The sequence below is a fragment of the Ailuropoda melanoleuca genome, chromosome 7 (assembly GCF_002007445.2).
Source record: "Ailuropoda melanoleuca isolate Jingjing chromosome 7, ASM200744v2, whole genome shotgun sequence".
Lineage (NCBI taxonomy): Eukaryota > Metazoa > Chordata > Mammalia > Carnivora > Ursidae > Ailuropoda > Ailuropoda melanoleuca.
Window position 1 is genome coordinate 8,145,590 of NC_048224.1, and position 9,739 is coordinate 8,155,328.

At 44.0% G+C, this 9,739-nt stretch overlaps 1 long non-coding RNA gene across 1 annotated transcript; it reads left to right on the top strand.

The window, feature by feature from the left end:
* The first annotated feature begins 2,453 nt into the window (after window positions 1–2,453).
* LOC117802919 lies at window positions 2,454–9,358 on the top strand. Its single transcript, XR_004626427.1, has 3 exons — window positions 2,454–2,639; window positions 7,639–7,760; window positions 9,253–9,358. It is a non-coding gene; the product is annotated as an uncharacterized LOC117802919 (long non-coding RNA).
* Window positions 9,359–9,739: the final 381 nt, after the last annotated feature.

Genomic DNA, 9,739 nt, shown 5'->3' on the forward strand with positions numbered 1-9,739 from the left:
AGGGTCCCGGTGAAAAGTGCAAAGCCCGAATTCGAAGACAATTTCACTGTCACTAGTCACGTGACTCTGGATGAGTGACTAAGAGCGGCAAGGGCTGATTTTCCTTTTCTTTTTTTTTTTAATGATTTTTTTTATTATATTATGTTAATCACCATACAGTACATCCCCGGATTCCGATGTAGTTCGATGCTTCATTAGTTGCGTATAACACCCAGTGCACCATGCAATACGTGCCCTCCTTACTACCCATCACCAGTCTATCCCATTCCCCCACCCCACCCCCTCTGAAGTCTTCAGTTTGTTTCTCATAGTCCACGGTCTCTCATGTTTCATTCCCCCTTCTGATTACCCCCCTTTTCTTTATCCCTTTCTTCCCCTACCGATCATCCTAGTTCTTATGTTCCATAGATGAGAGAAATCATATGATAATTGTCTTTCTCTGCTTGACTTATTTCACTTAGCATTATCTCCTCCAGTGCCGTCCATGTTGCAGCAAATGTTGAGAATTCGTTCTTTCTGATAGCTGAGTAATATTCCATTGTATATATGGACCACAGCTTCTTAATCCAGTCATCTGTTGAAGGGCATCTCGGCTCCTTCCATGATTTGGCTATTGTGGACAATGCAGCTATGAACATTGGGGTGCATATGGCCCTTCTCTTTACTACGTCTGTATCTTTGGGGTAAACACCCAGTAGTGCAATGGCTGGGTCATAGGGTAGTTCAATTTTTAACCTTTTTAAGGGACCTCCACACTGTTTTCCAGAGTGGCTGTACCAACTTGCATTCCCACCAACAATGTAGGAGGGATCCTGATTTTCCTTTTCTGTCAAACAAAAACGCTAACAACCATTGCTCTGATGTCCTCGTAGGGTGAGAATCAGATGAGAAAAATGAACTCCAGAGCTCACGCTGGCATTTGGAGTATGAACGAGGAATGCAATTCAGTGTTGAGATTCGTTTGAATCCGAAACAAAAGGTCTCAATGTTTCCCTCTGAAGGTAAGAAATGGTACGCGGGACTGATCGGAGGGCGAGCGAACCCGATACCGACCCCAACTGCATCAGTCCGTCAGGAGCTCTGGACGTTCAGTCAGAATAATCTCTGCAGCTACCGAAGGCCTGAAACAGTAATCACAAATGTGTTCACGATGTCAGCGCTGACAGAGCTCCAGGGACCATTTGTGCTGCGCCCTGATACAGAATAAGGAACCAGAGAGGCAGGGAGGTGAAAAGAATTGTCTTGGGTCACTCAGCCCAATCACTGCCCAGCCCCAGGGAGAGCTCAGTTCTCCCAACATAGGGAAGCGCTCACGCCGTGGGGCCGCATGTGAACCCTGGGACTCCACGGGCCCTACTGCCACCGAGCTTGTGATAGGATGAGTGACACGGAATCTGGAGGCCATCCCAAGACGAACGTAAGAGACCATGAAAGGGACCATCTGATCTGAAACAAGGCTGGCTCATCTTCAAATTGCTCGCAAAGATCTATCCAAAGATCCGCGAGTGAGACGGAACCTTAACTCATGGCCAAACAATGAAGAAACGGAGTTGTTTATTTTCAAGTATGAAAAAAAGCCAAGTTTACTGCTAGAACATGGTATTTCAAAGAAATTAAGTTAACAGGTTATGTATTTTAGCCCTGCTGGCTGAGTACACGGTGAGTGGCTCTAAGCCCCCGAGTGCATTATCCCACACGCGTGTTATCGAATAAATCACCCTAGCTTCACAATAAAAAGAGTTAAATTAACAGTATTGACCTCCACTAGTTTCAAATCCTGAACGGGGTGTAGAAGCTGTCTGCAAATTGTTCGGCTTTGCTAATCACTGTCCCTGGAGGAGCTGACTCCCGGTGCAAAGGGGAATCCAGAAAGAAGGGAGCATTTAGGACCAGATGCGGTCAGACTGTAGGGTCACCCAAGATGACAAAGGGTGTCTCTTCTCCCCGAGCTCCCAGGAGGCCTCCTCTTGCAAACCCCACCCTCTGTCCTAAGTCTCGGACCCACTTCGGTTTTGCCATCTGCCTTACAGCTTTTGTCTGAGGCCCTGAGATCATTTATTTATTTATTTATTTTGTCTGGGATAGGAGGAGGAGTATGCAATATGGACGCAGTTTATGGAAAGTCTTCCTTCTCCTTTCCCCTTCCCTGACCAAACATGGTGAAATGTGATTTGAGAATAAATGACAGGCAGTCTTAGACCAAGGCTTGTTATTCGATTTGAGAGCTAGAACCACTGGTATCCAGGGTAAAACGGTTACCCGGGAGACACCCTAGTTTGGGAGACGTGGGCCTGCGGGAAGAGAATTCCAGATGGGAAATGAGTGATATCAAGGGGCAGGAGACTGAGGTCTTTTTAAAACACAGATTCGCAGAGCCTAAGACAACAGCTGATAGAACAAGATGTGACATGGTGTGGGCCACGGTCACCGGACACTGGAAACCAGCCAAAGAACACGGACATCTGCCGTTGTCTACCAGAGAATCCAAAGGACCGTGAAAGCAGTGATGTGAAGGGCCTGAGAATGCTGAATGGGTTCCCCTTTAAGACTGAGGGATAAAGACAGCCCAGGTGGAATGACCGTTTTCTTGAAGAATGAAGAGTCCTTGGAGAGCTCTGAACTGTGTGGCCGCTGAGGGGGTGAGACAGGGAGCTGTAAACAGCCACCTGAGCCTGTGGGAGTGGAGTGGGCTGGAGGGTGGCCGGGCGAAGAGAGACCTGTGGGAGGAAGGAACCTAGGCACCCTGATGGATAAGCATCTAAGGCTTATGGGAAGGGGGAAGGTGAAGGAAGACATTTCCAAACCCACTGAAGGGAGGGAAGCTTGTTGGATTTTCAGCCTGGAGGACACCCCCACGATCTCACCATACAGTAGTGTGTGAGACGCCTGCTGGCCTGGCTTCATCCGAGGCACCAGGGAGCTAAAGAAAATTATAGTTTTTTTCCATCTTATAAGATTGGGGACTGAATGGTTATTTTTAACAAGCTCTTGGGTGGCTTACTTTGCAGAGAAGTTTGACAACCACTTAACATGGTCTACCTTCCAGTGTCTTTAATTAGATGGCAGGGCTGAGGTTAAGTGACTGGCCCAAGGACATAGAAGCAGTTAGTAGCAAAGAACTAGAATCTGATCTTGTAATTCTAACCAGTAGTTTCTCCTTGGCCTCACGATGCCTTTTCAAATTTCTACTTGGGCATATCGGTTAGCTCTAGTTGAGTCACAAACCACCCCCAAAACATCATCACTGAAAACAACCATATTTAGCTCAGAATTCTAAACAACTAAGTTGCTGGATCCTTAGACATGTCTCAGTTGGGTGCTTTTTCTGGTCTCAGCTGGGCTCCCTTGTCCATGTGGTCAGCTAGAAGTCAGTTGGGTGGCTCCTTTGGGGACTGGCTGGGGTGAAGTGAGTTGGGTCACATGACTCTCATCCTCCCACAGGCTAACTGAATTTGTTCTCACGGCTCCTGGGCAGGTTCCAAGATAGTGAGTGGAAGATGCAAGGCCCCTTGTAGCCCAGGGTGGACTGTACGTCATCACTTCTACCACATTCTATTGACCAAAGGCACCATAAGGCCGACCCGGATTCCGGGGTTGGGGCCTAGACTTTCTCCCTTAATGGAAGAAGCTGCAAAGTCACATTGCAAGGACTGTGCATCGAGGGAGAAAAATAATTTGGGCCATTGTTGCAACCAGTCTACCACGGGGGCCTTGTCTACCTGCCTCAGGCTCCCCACCCAGTACCCCCTACACTGCAGCCAACGGTGATCCCCATTTCCCAAACATGATGCCATACCCCTTCAGAATCCATGCTCGTGGCCTTGCTTTCCTTGACCTAAAAATGCCTTTTTATCCTCCCATGTCTTCACCTTTAAATCGTCCTTGAAAGTATAAGTTATGGCTCTGAGTTAAAAGGGACCAATTGAAGATGCAATCTTCCTGTTCCCTCATGAAAACTTACTAAAAGAATATAAAAAGGACTTTTTAATATGGGGCACCTGCGTGGCTCAGTCGGTTAAGTGTCTGACTCTTGATTTCAGCTCAGGTCATGATCTCGGGGTTGTGAGATCGAGCCCCATGTCGGGCTCTGTGCTCAGTGGGGAGCCTGCTTGAGATTCTCTCACTCCCTCTCCTTCTTTCCCTCCTCCTTTCCCCGCTAAAATAAATAAATAAATCTTTTTTAAAAAAGGATTTTTTTATGACAAAGAGTAGAGAAGCTGACAAGTGATAAAGTATTTCAACAAAACTTTGGAACGCGCAAAGTAGATGTACGGTGCCTAACTGAGCAGACTAGAAACGGGTGAGTGCCTGCAGGGAAGGGGAGCCAAGCAACAAAGTGGATTTCATTGCAGAACCCAGAGGACTCAGGAAACAGGAGACTGGATGCCATGGAAGGCGGGGTGGGAGAGGCTAAAACAGTATTCATTGAATGTACAAGAAGTTGCTGACCCTGGATCTACTTACCCTCCCCACGCAGCCAGATAAATACCCTCTCCACCCAGAAGCCCTGAGGTTTAATCCTAGAGAGGCTAAGCCTGAGGAACTCCGGGGTTAGAGAGACCAAGTGCAGCTAATGGCAGGGGCGCCATTCTGAAAATAGGGTTAAGGAGAAGTCTACACCCTGGAAGATGAGATATCCAAGCTAGAAGGGGAGACTCCCAGCTGCTTGCCCAACTTGGCTTTGTGAAAGCTGGCAACCAGATTTGGGCATCGCAAGCAAGAGACTGTAGGACTCCTCTTTAGGGAAATTGGCCAACCCAAAAGAGACATCATAAAAATATTGACATTTGTGTGCTGCCCAGAAAATAACAAGATTCGTGCCTGACCCCCCGTAGGGAAGCGTCCAGCCACAGCCTAGCCCTTCCGCACAGATTGCTCCAGGCAGCTGCATACGGGGAACCGTCTACCACAGCCCAGACACCTCTGAACAAAGTCTCTACTATGACAGACAGCAACAAAACTCGCATCCAGCCAATGAGATGGGGGGTGGGCGGTAGAGGCCTCGTGATAGTAAGGCCAAATCCACATTTCCATAGACATAAGTCAGCACACAACATCTACCTTGGAAAAAATTGAGAACTATTATCATAAACATATTATTTAGAAATATATTGGTAGCAGAACTAAAACTGAAGAGTGCTAGAAATCATTGTCTCTTAGGAGTGGGACTCAGGGCTTGTCTGATTTCATGAAAAACTTTGTAAAACTACTAGACATATATTTGTTTAGAGATTTTATTTATTTATTCATGAGAGACAGAGAGAGAGAGGGAGACAGAGGGAGAAGCAGGTTCTCCGTGGAGCAGGAGCCCAATGCGGGACTCGATCCCAGGACCCTGAGATCATGACCTGAGCTGAAGGCAGATGCTTAACCGACTGAGCCACCCAGGTGCCCTACTAGACATATTTTTTTAAGATTTATCACTCATTTATTTAGAGAAAGAGAGAGCATGTGGTGAGAAGGGGCAAAGGGGAGAGAGACTTAAGCAGAATCAGTGCTGAGCACAGAGCCCGATAGGGGTCTCGATCTTACAACTCTGAGATCACTATCTGAGCCGAAGCCAAGAGTCGGAAGCTCAACCAATTGTGCCACCCAGGCGCCCCAAACTACTAGACATACTAAACTATATAAATGTTAGAATAAAAATTTATTATTTTTTTTAAGTAAACAAAACCTACTTAAATATCCTCTCTTCTTTTGAACTTCTCCATCTCGCAAGTTCATGGCTCTACTTTACAGGGATTCACACAGTTGTGTTCCTAGGACTAGTTTATCGACATACATGAATAAACACAGTGATGAGAACACGTCCGTGCCTTTAACCACATTTTTTCTGTAACGTACCTGGTTAACTGTCTATCCTTCCTTCTAGTAGGCTTTATGTTTTCTGAGGTCGGTACGAAGTCTTTACCTTAGTGCGGCGCACTCAGAGGATGATGTTCCCGTGCGTGAGGGGTGGGGAGTGGACATTCAATTACAGCCAATTCATAAGGCAAACTTCTCTTCTTTTATTCAACATTGTATTTATTTTTTCATTTACCAATTTATAATTAGCCTTGTTCCTAAAGACAATTTAACTTGACCTGTAAAAACATATTCAGTTATAAAAGAAATAAGTGTAGAAATCAGGACAAATGGAAGCCTGCTTTCGAGAAGTCACACCAACATATTATTTCACATGTGAAAGAAAGCAGGTGTGTGTGGCGGGGAAGGAAAGTGAAACAGCATCTCGGCACAGTGCAACAGCTGCTTACTTCAGCCTTCTATTTTCACTTCCAGGTATTATTCTTAGGCACACCCCCTTAATATAATTTAATCATAGCACAACAATAATTTATATTGCCTTATTCTGTGATGTTTTAAGCCATAAATTATTTTCTCCAATGAGAGTTGTAAGCTGGTGAATTATGATCTTCATAATTATTTTTAGGGGGTTATACTTACATTTCATCCTGTCAATATGCCATAATTTAACAGCTCAATGTCTTGTTATTGGGCATGTTGGTTTTTTAATCAACGCTACAAGGGTACCATGTACATAGAGTGTATATCTTTCCTTTTGGAAAACGGTTTCCTATAGATAAGTGACCTATTTGCCGTAGATGGTCACACAGGCATGAATTACAGGGTCTGGAACTGGCCAGTGGCTTTCAACTCCCTCAAATGTTTACACTGCTCAGAGCAGAGTGACAGTGTGCTGGTCGGCATGATCATTACAGATTAGAATTTTTTTCGAATCTAATTTTCTTAACATTTAAAAATGTTTTTACCTTACAATTTCCATTTTTATCTAATGTCAGTTCTGGGTTCTCATACCCTCTACTCATTTATCTATTGTATTCTTGGTGTTTTCCTCGTTAATGTATATAAGTGATTTTTATAACATAGATATTATGTTTATTTATATATGTAACATATATATTAGTCCTTTGTCAATGTAGTTATAAATATTTTTCCTGTTGCTTTTCTGTTTTATTTTGGCTTTGATGTTTTTTAATATAATAGAAAGTTTTCATTTTAAAAACAGAGTTGAATCTGTAGATTTCCCCTCATGATTGCTTCAGCCCTTCTATTTGTTGCTTTGAGTCCCTGGATAGTTCAACACAAGCAGCATTCGCTCTGTTTATAACTGAGCTTAATGCCAGTCGTATTCAGTTTATCATTCAAATAACAGCCTTCTGAAACTAGGAAAGCCAGTTCATCCAAACCACACCCAGAAGCTTCACCGAAGCCAATTCTAAAGTTCTGAGTTAGAAATTACTCTAATTGAGGCTATGACAAAATTTCATAATGAGCCTGAGTGATGCTGGGGCAATGAAAAAATTACACTTTACAAAGTTACCTTCTTTTTTTTTTTATTTCATTTACCTTTTAAAAAACATTCCATTCCCTTTCCAGGTCTTAGGTTCAGAAAATTAAAATGTGAGACTGACCCCCCGCTCCTTTAACTCTTGAATTTGAATTTAACAGATTCAAATTCATCAGTTCCATTTCTACGTAAAATCCTATGTGCTTTGTAAGCTTGGGGATGTTGAGTAAGAATTTGAAGTGTTCTCAGACCAGAACCAAGAAGAAGGAAAACGGATCGGTTCCCCTGATGTCGCCTTCCCCCTCTTTCTCTTTGTCTCCTGGTCCTAGAGAAGTCGTCGTTCCAGGTTTGGAAGGAGATGAGAAGAATGCACAGCTCGAAGGAGAGAAAGAACAAGGCCAAAGGCACAGAGCTGGAAGGAGTTCGCAAGCAGAGCCCACACGGGCCAGGGGTAAGAAGAGTCACTTGAGTCACTTGAGTGGCCCAGAGAATTTGCCCAGTGCTTCCACATAACCTCCCAGCCCACCCTGCGCTCAGGAAGCCTTGTGGCCCTGACCTTGCTTAGGCTGTGCTCCCCACCGCCCAGGCCCTTCCCCAGCTGGTGGCTGATGCTTACTTATCCTTCGACACGAGGCCACTCAAAGTGTGGTCTAGGGATCTGTGCCAGACTCTGAACTGTTTTGTTGGGTTTTCTAACTGGTGAAATGAGGTAAGGCTGGAAGTTAAAAGCAAGCATTTAGAAACTTTTATAGTCATATGCTGGAGTAATTCTATATTGGTGTACTCTCATAACAAAATTGGGCTTGTACTTTTTAATTTTACTGGTCTAGTCATCCATTTTTTATTGTATTTACCTAGCAAATTGGAAATTAAAAGGAGGGAAAAAAACGAGCGCTTTACATGGGTAGTTTGACAAGCTGCCTTAAGACTCATCTCGACTATCCGCTCCTCCAGGAAACCTCACCATTTCTCCCCCGATGGGCTGCAAGCTTTTCCTCCCGACTTTCACATACACAAGCAAATCTCTATTGCTGCGCACTTGTCTTAATTACCTGTTTGTATGTCTGTTACCTCCGATCAACTGTGAGCTTCTTGAGGGCAAGTACTGTATTTTAGTTATCTTTGCATGTCCAGCATCCCGGATAATGCACAGCCCACGGGAGACAGTCAATAAACGTTTGCTGTCTATAACTAACTGAATGGTCCTGCTTGGAAATGTACAGCCTATATTTGACTCAGTGACACCCACTGAGCTAAGCTTCCATTCTTAACCAAATCCTCTTCTGATTGGCAATCTTTCTTTAAAATATGCTTCATCATTAGATATGGTTATTGGCAAACAACCATATTGCTCTCCTGGGAGCCCATCTGACAAGTTTCTTCAGTGGAAAGTTTAAAGTTCCTTCCCTGCATTTCATGTTGTGTTGCTTTCACAGCCACACCCTCGGACGTAATTTTATTTCCCTGGATTCTGAGTTCAGGTGAAGCCCTCACTTTTGCCCGCCTGTACTGCCCACCAGGGAAAACGGCATGTTTCCTCGCGGTGTATGAGGAATAGATCATATGTGGAGGCAGAGAACATGGCATGTAGTAGGCTTTAAATAAATCTTTCTCTGGAGGGGTGGCACACATCAGGCCTGGGAGCTCTAACCTCCTCTCCACCCTCTGAGGCAGACATGGCCAGATAATCGTGGCCCTTTCCTACTAAGATCAAACACAACGCACGTTTCCATCCAACCACGGCCAGTTGGAGTGGACTGGAAATGGACACCTGATTCGTCATCCTCACTAGAAACCCTTGCATCCCTGGCATGATTCTAGGCTAATGCTGAAGCGAGTGATAATTCCAGTTCCAAAGCAGTTTTTAGCAAGTGCAGGAAAGTGAGCGTAGCAAGCAGACAATTGATGATATAGAAAAGTGAGAACATAATTTTTTTTTTCAGATTTCCCAAAGGTGAAAGGACTGTCGCATTGTGGAAGAAGAGGCAAGTGGGTCTTCTGGACAGTGATGTCGTCTGTTTGTTTTTAAGGAATTAAAAGAAATGCAAACAGCATACAGAGGGATTAATATCTAACCAACTGGTATCTTTCCCTGGAGAGAGAAGAATTGGTAAATTCTCCTGGTAGCTTTACTTGACAAGGTAGGGAATCTTTGTGTTAGTCCCTGGGACGAAGCAAGGACAATGAATAGTGGCTTCAGAGGTAAAATTACACGAAGAAAATGCAATATTGCATTGTAATAAAATTATGTAATAAATATGCATAGTAAAAAAGACTGACGGACATACATCAAAATAAAGATTGCGGTCTTCGGATACAGTTATAGGTACTGTTCTTCTTTCTCTTGGGAGGTTTTCTATAATGCAGTTTTATTAAAAATAACATTAAAATTAATGAAGTGACTGTTTCAATTCTAAAATTTTCTAAACA